This window comes from Takifugu rubripes, unplaced genomic scaffold, assembly GCF_901000725.2.
Source record: "Takifugu rubripes unplaced genomic scaffold, fTakRub1.2, whole genome shotgun sequence".
In the NCBI taxonomy this organism is placed as follows: domain Eukaryota; kingdom Metazoa; phylum Chordata; class Actinopteri; order Tetraodontiformes; family Tetraodontidae; genus Takifugu; species Takifugu rubripes.
In genome coordinates, this window is record NW_021821646.1 from 754 (window position 1) to 13,367 (window position 12,614).

The window sequence follows — 12,614 nt, forward strand, 5'->3', positions numbered from 1 at the left end:
ATCCAGGAGCGACCAGAACGCTACATGTTTCTTTCAATCTTCCCTCTCAACTTGTAGCTTCGGGGGTGCATTTTAGAATATCCTCTTGTCCCATAGCAAACATCTCATCTTTTCTGTCCTTAAATCTAGCTCTTGCATTCAGATACACACTCATCACACACACATGTCTCTTAATTTTGCATGAAAACACACCACATAGGGTGAGGGAACACATGCCACTGACAGCTCTGCTTTATTTTGTGCCCCTTGAAAGGTGCTGGAATACTAACAGTTCCTGTAAAGAGGCCAGAAGGATGGTTTAGAGTTACCCCCCCTCACCTGTCAGTAAAGGTTTTGTCTGGCGGAAGAATACAAGTTCATCTGTCTCTAATTGAAAGGAGACACCACTGGACCTAAAGCGGAAGGATGAGGGACGGAAAAGAAGGCAGACAGAGCTGAAATAAACAATTCCCAGGATGCCGCGGGGCAAACCCGAACGGCCTTCAGGGCTCCGTGGCCTCTCGGGCCGTGGCAGAAGCCAGTCACACACATCACATAGCATTACCCGGGATGGGGTTACAGGAAAATGTCAGCCGACGCATAAGGAGGAACCATCAGCCCATAGGATAATTCGATTGCCCGAGGGAGGCGCGATCTTGCATTCCCACGATTCCTCTCTTTCCACCCACACCCTCTTTTCATTGTATTTCTGAATCTATTTTTCCTTTCTGAGGTTGTTTCATGCTTCCCTTTCTCCCCTTCGCTCTGCATCCCTGTGAACGGAGGCGTCCTCGCGGCGGCGCCTCCTCCTCTCTGCGCGTGGGAATTTTGAGGCCCGTCGTTTTGGAGCGTGACCTCCGATACCTCGGATTACAAGCCGAACCTCATCCAGAATCTCCTGACCCTGCTACAGTGTCTTGGAGCATCGCCCCCCCCCCCCCTTCCCCTTCATGCGGGGTTCCACGGGGCATCTTTTGGTCCAGATGTGGTTAAGATGCAATAATGTAAAAAGGAAGCGATGGCGCAGGAGCGTGCAGCTGCAGCTCTGTGCGTGCGCCGGGCGAAGACAGAGAAATATGGAGAGAGCAAAAGAAGGATAGACAGCGCGCAGATATGTGAGTGCGTCTGACAGAGAGGACAGCCCCGCAGGCAGGTCCCAGCCCTTCAGCACCAAAAATGACACATGACTGCTTTGACTTTTGTCATCCCCCGTCTCCCTCCGCCCCCAAACCCAAGCCTGCAACAAACACCAAGGCCTAGCTCGGGTGCACACACGCACGCACGCACACACACACACACTCTGAGACACACAGTCACACACTGTATACTGCTTAGATTACATTATCTTTATCCCCGGGACATGAGCCCTCCTTGTTGGATGACATTTGGGCTTGTGCAGCACTAAGGTTACCTTTCTTTGCCCCTGAGTTATAGATGGCTGTCTGCAGAATGCATTTGAAATGAAGGCCAGGGGTGGGTGGTGTGTGTGTGTGTGTGTGTGTGGGGGGGGGGGGGGGGGATCAGATGAGAAAGATTTCCAAAAGCACTTTGATCAGAGGCATCAACAGTCACGCACAAACTTGTTAAGCAGTATGTAAATTTGGGCTGATACTGAATAAAGTTGCCAGAATGGCATGAATCCATTGTGCTGCGATGATCAAAATAAAAGAGGGCTTCATACGCTGGGGGGCAAGAAAGTCACAGACATGAAGGTTTTTTTCCCCCCCTTCCCTCTTTTTTCTACAAAGGGGCTGATGGGATGCAGAGAAGAGAGGAGGGGAGGGAAATGAAAGATAGGGGGAAAGCCTGGAAGGATCTCAATCTAAATTAGCGCAGTAGAAGTGAGACTCTGCTGAGTGAGACGTATAATTAAAACCAAAGTGATGAAAACATCAGCGCTCATCCAGCCCTCCACCAGATGAGCTTTTCGGAAATTGCCGGCGCGGTGATGATGGGAGAGCGTTCCGAGGCCGTGGGTATTGTTGGAGAAACGGCGAGCCGCACCTCGGCGCCGTCCCCGTCTCTCTGCCCCGTCTCACCTTGGCGCTGTCTGACACCCTGAGATGAATAGAAGCTGTCACCTAAACTCTTGTAGCCTGTCAGCTTTTAAACAAACAGCAGAAGAAGAAAAAAAAATCACAGGAAGGCATCCGGCGTGAGAACTGGAGGACTCTCGCTGTGATTGAAGACGCGGCCGCGACCCCGAACTTGGTCGGTCACACCTCGCCGCCGTCTAACCAGGACGCTTAATCACGTCCTTCTTCTGCGCCCGTGTTGGAGCCCGTTCCCCCCCTCCAGTGGTGTGTTCCTCCACTAAATCTGTCCATCTGACGACAAATGTACCTGCACCCAACAGACCTTTCAAAAAACCCCCACAAGTCTTACTTAGCGAGGGGTAAAAAAACCGCCAGGCCCCTCAGGTGTGTTCCCTCTCACGCTGCCTGCCTGCACCTGCACAGAGTCTCTCAAGTCCTCCGTGTGTCTCTCCTCACAATGGAGACGTTGCATCGCCTCTGGGTCCTCTCTCCAGCTGAGAGCCACCTCTCTCCAGAGGACAGGGGAGGAACAACCGCCAGCGCCAACAACTGATCCAGGCAGATAAAGGTGCAGGAAGGGAAGGAGGCGGCAGTCTGGGCAGCGCCGACCTTCCCCGATTCCACCGCCATCTGACCTAATCATTCATGACGCATGACAATGATTCACCGCTTCAGTCAAGTGGTGCTAAAACCAGAGCGTTCTGGGAGGTTCTGCCCCAGACCGGATGTCAAAATACCTCAAACTGCCATAAAAAGTGAACCTGCTTTGCATTAAACTGGCTCCGTGAGAAAACACCAGGCTCCCGAGGTCCCTGGAGCCCAGCGGAGCTGGCGGAGGCAGGTGACCCACCCACAGATCGGCGCCCCCTAGGGCGGCTGACTGGAACGGCGGTCGCAGCGGCTGCAGCTGGAGGCCCCCGAGGTTAAAGAGGAGAACGGCGATGCTGATGCAAACCAGACTTCCGGGGTTCCGTATTCACCAGGACTCCGGGTTTGGTTCCTCGGTCATCTCCTCCTGGTCTCAGTCCGGCTCGGGAGTTCTGGGAAAGCCGAGCAGCAGCGTTTGTCCTGACAAAGACCTCGATACGAACGGGGGCCTGAGCGAGAGTGCTTATTTATTCTCTCCCACGCCGCTGCGGGCGATGGCTGTATTAATGCAATGGCAGGGATCTTTGAAGTTGTGACTTTATGAGACAAAAGCTAATTTCCTTTCCTTTGTTCATTATCGAGGGAGACTTCCAGCAGGGCGGAAAGCACGCTGTGCTAATTATTCCGTTCTTGAGTCGTCTTGAAAGTGTGAACTGGATTTTACTGGGCCTCTCACAGGTGAGCGGGAGGATCCGATGCACCAACATGGAGGGACACTGATGGCCGACAGGTCACCTCAAACACGGCGTCCACGCCACCGAGTCGCTTCCCTTCAGCTCCAAACAGAACTTCCCGATAGCAGCACGCTCACAGCCTCCCCGGACCCAAAAACCTGATTTTACCTGAACCCAATCTTGCAAACGAGTTGCAGAGTTTGTGGGGCCAAGTTTGACACGTGACATAATGGGATTTCCACCTTTCCCTCAGCCCGAGCTTGGCAGAGCATGAAGGCGAAGCCGCGCTTCCCGTTCCGTCTTTACGGCGTTCCGAGATGCCGCCCACAACACCTGAGCGCGGCCCAATCACGGAGGTGTTCCGTGGCATCCAGACGGGGTCGCACTGAGCAGGAGAGGAGCCTCCTCCTCCTCCTCCTCCTCCTCCTCCTCATTTGTTTGTGCTCATTTCATTCCGCGTGCAGCCTCCTGGCAGGCAGGTCAAGGTTTACCCTCGCACCACACACCATTTCCCTCACACGCCGCCGGGGGGGAGGAACACTCGGCGCCAGAGGCAAGGGCAAAGCCGCGCGGCTCACACAGCACCGCCGCCATCCCCACCTCCACGGTCGCTGATAGAGAGGCAGCTTCCACACAATCAGCGGCCGCCCTGTCTTTATTTCCCCCATTTCCCCTCCCCCGTCCCTCCTCTGCCCCCTGCCCTTTATCTGGCTGTATATTATTGATTTCTGTCAGTGGTAAGGTATATGTCTATTAACCGACAGATTTAATAGAGCGACAATAGAAAGCTACTCATTTGTTCCCCCTGTAGTGTAAGTGTTCATATTGAGAGTGTGATACTAACCCTGGCTAGGAGCTAGTGCTGGATTTTTAGCTGTAAATTGAAAACGCCTGTGGGCTTTTCATTTTCTGGGCCCAGACGTTCCCTTCATGGTGTCGGAGCCCTTGTGTTCACAGAGTTCATGTTTTGCTGCAGGGCTTCTCTCTTTTTTTATTTTTTTTTATTTTGTTTTATCTCATAGCTTAGACTAGCAGGGCTTTAACTCCCAGAGGACTCCTGCGTAGCAACCGCACAGATCAACAAAGTAAGTTTGTTTATGTTGGCTGTGTCCGTATGTTGTCGACTTATACGTTTCTCAGTCTCCATTTCCTGCCTCTCCTTGCCCCAGGGGAAAAGAGCCCTCTAATTGGATCTTGTTCTAATTGAGCCTAATACTGGAGCTAACCGGAGTTGGGCCCTGTGGCTAACGAAGAGCTGAATCAAAACTAGGCACTAAAACTTTGACTGTGCCTGTGTGTGTGTGTGTGTGTGTGTGTGGTGTGTGTGTGTGTGTGTGTGTCCCTGCTTTTTGCTCTATATTTTAACATGAATGCATCACACTGTTCTACAGAGTAACACATGCCTTGCTGCTGACTTGGGATTGATCAGCGGTGCGTCTCCGGGTTCCTCCGTCATTTCTAATCAGTTCTGATCCAACGGTGGTCAGTGGGTGGGCACCACATTCTTGTCAGTCAATCTGTGAACATCAAAAAGGAATGAATCATCTTCAGCTGTGTTCCTGTCATAAAGATACTCCACAGCTTTACCGTATTTTGCATGTTTGGGCCTGTTTAGTCGCTCCGGATTTGTATGCTAACCTCGCTACACGTCTCACTGGCAGCTGCTCACATTACTCACGCAGCCTTTGAAGCTTGTAGTGTTAGCGAAGCTAATCATCCAAGTTTCACTTTCACCTCTGTGATCAACGTGGTTGGTGGGTTTCACTGTGTCCTGGAGGATTAATTTTGACTTGTATAACATGAAATTGGTCTGTATGTCAGGCTCGTCCTACATTTAGCTGTGCTAGCATGTCGGCTATTCTTTCGTAGACTTTTTTTTGCCTGGACTTTGTTGTCCGTCCACTTCTGGTAACTTCTTTTGGTCCATTTTCAAAGTTAAATTTTGAACTTCAGTAAATTATTGTTCTTCGGCACATGTTGGGGGAATGTTTGGGGTTCGTGGAAAGTTTTTTCCTTGAGTAGTTTTTGGTGGAAGTGGATTTTAAACAAATGCTGAAATTTCTTGCAGTGGAAAGAGGCCATTGGCAGAGATGCTTGATCCTGGGTTCTTCCCACATCTCCCCCCCCCCCACCAGAGTCTGAAGACCTGCTCACAGCACATTTCCTGACTGAATCTGCTTATTATTCTTACTTTGCTTGGCTAAACATTGAAATAGACAGAAAGAAATGGAAAATGAAGGCCACCAAGTTTACTGCCGGGGGGGCTGGGGACCAGAATGACTTCTCCAGGTCCCTCGGGCTAAAATCATTTGTTTGTGTGTATTTATTTTATCTTTCTGCTGTATATCTCAGAAATGCCCAGGTGTACAGACACGCTGCACATCCTCACAGTTGAATGTACGGATATCTAGCTACCCCCCCCCCCCCCCCCCCCCCCCCCCCTAGGTTTGAGGCTACTTTCTATCTCCACGTCAAAACTCAAAGACAAAACGATCATTTTGCCACATCTTATTTAGAGTCAACGAGGTGGCCAGTGGGCAGCTGTTTCCATGAAACGACACATAAGTCAGAACTACAGTCGCAGTTTCAAAGTCAAGTTAAACTTTGCTGTTTACATTTAATAGATTTCATGCCAACCTTGGCACTTGCAGACAGCCCTAACACATGGCTCATCTAACCTCTCACTTCTTTAACTGGGAGTCTTCTTCTCTGGCTCGTTATGACTACGAATCAATTTTGCACCGTCTTTGCGTGGATCCTCCAGGTTATTTTAGGGAGTATTAACTGGCAAGAGTTGTTAGCTTCAGGTGTTGCTGCTATGAAGCCATTAGCCAGTTAGTTCTATGAATAAATGCAGCAATAGTACGGTATGAACTTAGTTCCACAGCTTTTTTTGTTTGTTTTTCCACCCAGCATCTCTTCTCTGCTCTTAAAAACATGATTTTAATAAATAAAGATGACTGAAGTAGCTGGGGTCCCACTTTGAGCCACACAAACTGGCTGCAAACTGGACTTTCTGAGGAGTCGCTGGGATGCAGGCGGTCGGGGGCGGGGCTTGGGACGGGGATTCGTGGGCGGGGCTTGAGGGGGGTGGAGTCAATCGATTGCACCCGGAGCGTCACAGATGGAGGCTCAGGTAGCTCCAAGTTGCAACTCGCCCCGGGCGGCTCTGCCGCGTCGAGAGGGTGACACGTTGTTCCAGAGCAAATTTGGTTTTCCAAACGTCCTGCCCCGGGATGCAGCCTGGAGCGGACTGGGAAGATCGGAAAATGTTGATACTGGGAAACTTTGCCGCGGCTCATGTTTGCAGAAGCCGCGGATCAGAATGTTCTCGTCGTTGCAGGCCAGAACAATTTTGAGGAAAAATCTTCTTTCTTGACGAGTGTTCGCGCACCTGTTGGGAGCTGAGCCCCCACACGTGTCCAGCGCTCCTTTAACCCCCCCCAGCTCTCGTTTGTCGACACTCTTCATTAGTCCTCCGTTGCTCAGGAGGGGCTGGAGTGAAACCGTGCGTGCCCCCTCCTCCCTTTCGTCCTTGAGCCCTGCAGGATTCTCGGGGGTTCCTCGTCGCCCCCCCCCCCCCCCCCCATGTCTCGGAGGTGAGAGGGCGGGTGATAATTGAACGCTCGCTGGTACTTAACAAATGCACCGAAAGACGGAATCGAAAAACCTGTTAATGAGATTTCCCTCCCCAGGCCCCGCTCGGGGATATTATTCTTATAATTTCTTAATCTAACGAATTACTCAAAGTTTATTTTCAGCTCTATTTCTTCTTCTCACCCTATAGGACTCATTTTATTGTCAGTTTCTGCTATTGACACAGCATCAAACCGGTCTTAGCGGAGCAAAACTGGGGGAGCGCCGGCCAACCTGGGCCAAACGACGGCGCAGACGCTCGTGTTTAGGTTTGTTTACCCCACAAGATGGCTCCTGGCTCGCCGAATGGACCATGAAAATGGCTGCTCTCCGGTGCCTCCGGCGCTCTTTATAGATTGAGGTTCTTCATGTGGCAGTTACAGGCTGCTGGGAAAGACACCCCAGGGGTCGCACTCTCATTAAGGGCAGCGGCTCCGGGCGCTTTCTGCATCGCTTCCTGTGGCCACTGACCTCCATTTCACCTGTGGGCTCGCAGCTCCTCTCCTCGGTCTCCCTGTCGCTCGCAGCGGCGCCCTGAGGGTCCTCACGCGGCCGGCGTGGCTCTTGACCGGCCCGGCCCGGCCCGCCGACACCCCTCCCTCCCTGGAACGATCACAAGGGTCACGCCTGCCCCCGCCAAAATGGCAGCCATGTCCTTGGGCTTTTAGAGGAGGCATTTTCCGAGGCGAGGAGCTAGGATAGCGCTGAAAGTCTGACGGTGAAAACACCAACAAGCCATCCGTCATTTGACCGCGTCCCCGAACTCCTTCAGCCGTTTCTGCGGCCGCCTCCTCGCCGCTTCGTTCTGGCCTGGGCGCGCACGAGGAGCACCTAAAGGTGATCTCCACCAGGTAGTTAATCATTGATCAAAAAAATAAACATTACTCTGGACTTGCGGCGCCATTGTGCCTGAAGAGCGCGGAGAAATATCAATAAACACCCCCTGATCTTTTTTTTTTTAATTAAAAGCCAAAGGCTCGATGCCCCCTCGCTCTTGTACTTTAATCGACTTTAAAGCGCTTCGGCTCTCCGGCTCCAATTTTGGGAAAACACGACCAACAAAGAGCCGAATGTTTGCCGAGATGCTAACGTGTTAGCACGCCAGCCAACGTCGGCTGAGGAGACGCTGAAGGGCGGCCCCCCGCACGTCTTACTGGGGGATTGAGATATCAGACCGGTTCCCATCAGCGAGACTTTCACCCGCGGGCGAAACAATTTTGTCCTCCATTAGTAAACAATTAGATTATATCCAAATGCACGTGCACAGTCTCCACAAACTGTAGGTCCTCTGCCTGCACTTGTGTGCGTGTGCTGACATTAGGATGCAAACAGGCACGTGCATAGGTATAAAAACACACACACACACACACACATGCCCTGCAGGTATAAGGTTCCAGTTGGTGTATCTCTGTCTCTAAGCTCCAGTTTGATGCCCTAGTCTCATGGTATCCAACCCCCACTCTTCCTGCTCCCCCCAGGGCTCCTGAGTGTGTAAGATGGCTACTGAACCAAGAGGGCATTGTTTCTCTCCACTGGGGTTTCATAATTGAACGTTCACATTTATGCACTCCTGCACCAAAAGTAGAATCCGAGCACGTAACCAGATTAAACACATGAATTATCACGAGTGAAAAGTCCGACCTGAGATCGCACTCGCGATTACTGACGCGCGGCAGCAGCGGCGGCGGCGGCGCGTGACTCCAAAATGTCGGACGCTTCCGCGGCGGCTAATTACATTTGCGAGGACTGGCGTCTTTCTGCGGGAGGTGAAAACAGCAGTCAGCCCGCATCAGGTTGTGTGCTTCTTGGGCACACGTGTGAGCGGAGCGGGGAGGAGAAAAGACGGCGGGCAGCAGGGACAAACCCGTCAGCCACTCAGATCGCATCAGGTCTGTCGGGACACATTGGAGCACAGCGAGCCTGATGGGATGTGCCCCCCGGGGTTGCAAAGCAGGCCAGATGACATACAGACGCAGGGGCAGGCAAAGAAGGAAGGAAGAATGGAGGACGCCACATCCTGCCTTTAATGCGCAATATGCTCCATTAGCGGGCACGCAATTACGAGCGCTAACCCCGACTAAATAATGTACTGTCATACAGTAAAGCAGCCGCTGCGGATGTGCACGTGGGCGCCTTTCAAGGCGGCGTCACCGCCAACACACGGCGTGGGGCGACGGCCCCGGCTGCAGCTACGTAAACACACGCTCAGGGATGTAGCCGCTAACGCGTAGCCGCGATCTCACACCAGATAACCTACATGTTAAACAACATGGCACATATGCTAATGTGAAGACATCGTGTTTATGAGGCGCGCACAATGCGTATGCCCGCGCGCGGGTAAATGCACAGACACGCTTGGGTACATATGTCTGCAGGGGCACAACAGGAAATAGACACTTTTCTTCATGCCTGTTCTTTAATTGGGGCATTTATTGTTTTGCCGTGGTGTTTACTTCATTAAACGAAGGCGGTCTTTTTGGGGGGGAATGTCTCAAGGTTTATATAAGCAAAACGATGCTTTCAGCCATTAAGTTGCAAATGAACGTATCCTTATGGCTGAGGGATATGCCCGTCCAAGCTGCGTTTATATTTCACACTAATCAACTTGACTTTAACGTGTTGGATTTCAGTTTGATTTTCTTTCACAAATATCGCTTCCCCCCCAAGGCTGTGCATGTGTGTCTGCATCCGCCAGCGTTGAGTGCGCATGTGGGTGTGTGTATAGCCTTGTGTTAGCTGTCCATGGCACCTTCATGTCTTCCACCTCTCCCTCTCTTTGTGTGTGTGAGGTGGGGGTGTCACAAGGACAAAATGAACTAATGTTGAATATTCCGTATTGGTTTTACTGTAATTCTTTTCTAATTCTTAGTTTATTCAATTTCATCTCCTTGAGGCTGGTAGGTATGGAAATGAGGCCTGTTCTTTTTTCTTCTTCTTTTTTGCCTGTGTAAATTGCAGCTATCACCTCGAGCCGTTCGAACAAGATTACCCAGATGGCCTTGCGTGGTGCGCCTGAAGTTTTATTTTCCTCCTCTGCCTGCTTTTCCTTCTTGGCTCCAGGGAAGAGGCCAGGGAGCTGGGAAGCCTCCTGAAGGCTCTGGGCGAAGCCACGAGGCAGCAGCTGTGGCAAAGAGAGATCTGGGGGAGGAAGAAGAGGAGGGTGTATTAGCGGGGGGGGGGTGGAGGGGACTGGTGTGTGTGTGTGTGTGCACATCTGCAGGGAGGAAGGCAGTAAAATCTGAGAACACCAGCAGTTAAGAATGCTACCCCTACTGTACCTGGCCTGGCAGTCAAGGGGGGGGGTGACTCTGAGGGGGGCTGAGGGGGTGGGAGGGGGGTGAAGCCTTTCCTAGATACAGGAACGTGTCTCCAGGTTTAATCATCTCAGATGGTGACACGAGAAACACGGCAATGACCTTAACGTGACCTTCTCTGACCCCCTGTAAGAACAGGCTTCCATGTGTTCCCCACATCCTGCATCCTAGTTCAGTACCAGTGCACCACCACGTGCACCACCATGTGCACCACCACGTGCACCCCACGTGCACGTGCTGCCTCCTGATGGGACACAGGGCTTGGGTGGGGAGCACTACTCTTCACAGTTCATTATGGGACACCTCGAGAGCACTAAGTAGGGAGCAGGAGTCAGACTCCGCCCACCCTCGTTAGTGCACTATATAGGGAATAGGGGGTAATTTCATACCTGGCTGTGACTGCTGCGTTCCATCTGTGCCCGTTTGTCAGAAGTTTCAACTGGAACCTCCCCCCCGGGGTCAGTTTCCTAATCAGAAAGTTGGAGGTTCCTCAGAAGCCCTGAGTTGACTTTGAACGATGGCTGCACCCCCCCCCCCCGAAGAGCGAGGAGCTTCTGTCTGTTGGGGCTGTTGCCTGACTTGTTCTGAGGCACCAAATCAGCCGCCTGCGTCGTCTCGTTCCCTCTATGTGTGGAAATGCTGCTTCAGTACAGGCTAAGCTAACGCAAATCCCAATTTCCTGGTGTGGTGGTCATGTGACTGAGACAGGAAGTGACCTCACTAAACTTGTAGCCTCCCCTGTATACTAAAGTAAAAGTTCTGTCATGCTGTGTATTATATTGAAGCTGTTCTTTCCAGACACATTGATGGGGATGAATAGAAAACAAATAAAATAACTGTAACATGTGGGTAAATCCTGAAATCCCAAATTTCAGCTTCCGACTCACGTCGCGTTCATCGTCGTGCCAGGTTTGTCGTTGGGTTTCCACTCGCCCTGGACATAATCTGCTGCTGGTTTTCTGCCCGGAGGAGGAATATATTTTTAATACATTAAGGTGGCCCAGAGATAGGGAATTATGCATAGTTAGGATGTTCACCTGTTTATTATTCCAACACGCAACAGCCTCTATCCGCACTAATCTCCAAAAGAACACACCCAACTCCCAGATTGCTGATCTTGGCTTGCAGGCGAGGGTGAAAGGAGATTCTCTTCTGAGATACGTGGAGTGGAGGAGCGGAGACAGGAGCTGCATAAGGAGCCTAAAGAGTCCAGACGTCGACAGACGCCCACCTTAAACACACATCTAATTTACTCCTATTACAATATCGGACAATGCAGCAAATGCCCCCAGAATGCCCCCCTCCCTTCCCCCGGGGTGACTTCACTGACGCCCTGTCAGGTGCTGCAGCCAGCCAGTCAATGCTAAGCTATCCCTGTTTGTTTCCACTCCCTCCATTTGTTTGTTTTGTTAAAGTTTTGCTCTCCATCATAATGAACCACTTTTTTTTTTTTTCATCTCGTTCTTATTTATTCTCATGGCTGGAGGTGGAGCGCAGTGGTTGATGAGGGGCTGAAATGAACTGAGCCTTAGCCTTAGCCCCGGGGCCGGTGCATATCTTAGCATAAGTGATGGCCGACCGGAGGGCTAGAGCCTCGCTGAGAGCGCCCCTAGGACAGCAACTCTGACAGATCGTGTATTTATAGGTCTGTTGAAAGACCTCTATTGTGTCCCACATAGCCCCAGAGCATGTCTGTCCTCTGTATTATAATAAAGCCGCCGGCCTTACCGCGATGATGGATGGGTGGCCCTCGAATGGCAAGCTCCAGAATCATTAGAGTACTCCCAACATTCAGGTCCACTGATGTAAAAGACCGCTACGAGGAGCGCCGCTGCCAGTGAGCAATGCGGCGCTGAGGAGCTTTTAATCAAGGAAAGGTAACTGTTATTAATTATCTGCTCACGGTGAGGGAACGGGGCGAGGGAGCTCTTCTTAGGGAACGCCTTTGCATTGGGTTGGCTTTTAACTGAGGCTTAACACCTTCTGACAGTTAGCATTGCCGATAAATGCTAGCATTCCGCTGCACTAACTCGGCCCAGAGTGGCTGAAAGTTTAATTGAGCTCAGCCTATTTGTTAGGAGATTGTTGAAGAAACTATTTCCGGGGCGGGGGGTGGTAAGCAGAAGTTGCTCAGAAATGTTCTACAGACCCTCTCCCCTGAAACAGCTTGACTTTTCTGTGCCTAAAGCCTCACGAGCAGAGTGGTGTTTGAGCTGTTTCCCAATCTCGTGTTCTTCTGTTACCTCTGGAGTAGAATATAAATGATTCCCTCTCCGTGTACAGTGTCTGCCAAGGGGCCTGCAGCCACCACGGTCCGGTCTAAAATT

At 51.4% G+C, this 12,614-nt stretch overlaps 1 long non-coding RNA gene across 1 annotated transcript; it reads right to left on the bottom strand.

The window, feature by feature from the left end:
- Nucleotides 1-4,669: 4,669 nt before the first annotated feature.
- LOC115248657 (uncharacterized) lies at nucleotides 4,670-10,954 on the bottom strand. Its single transcript, XR_003887444.1, has 3 exons — nucleotides 10,677-10,954; nucleotides 9,963-10,111; nucleotides 4,670-4,854 (listed from the first exon to the last, which is right to left on the bottom strand). It is a non-coding gene; the product is annotated as an uncharacterized lncRNA (long non-coding RNA).
- Nucleotides 10,955-12,614: the final 1,660 nt, after the last annotated feature.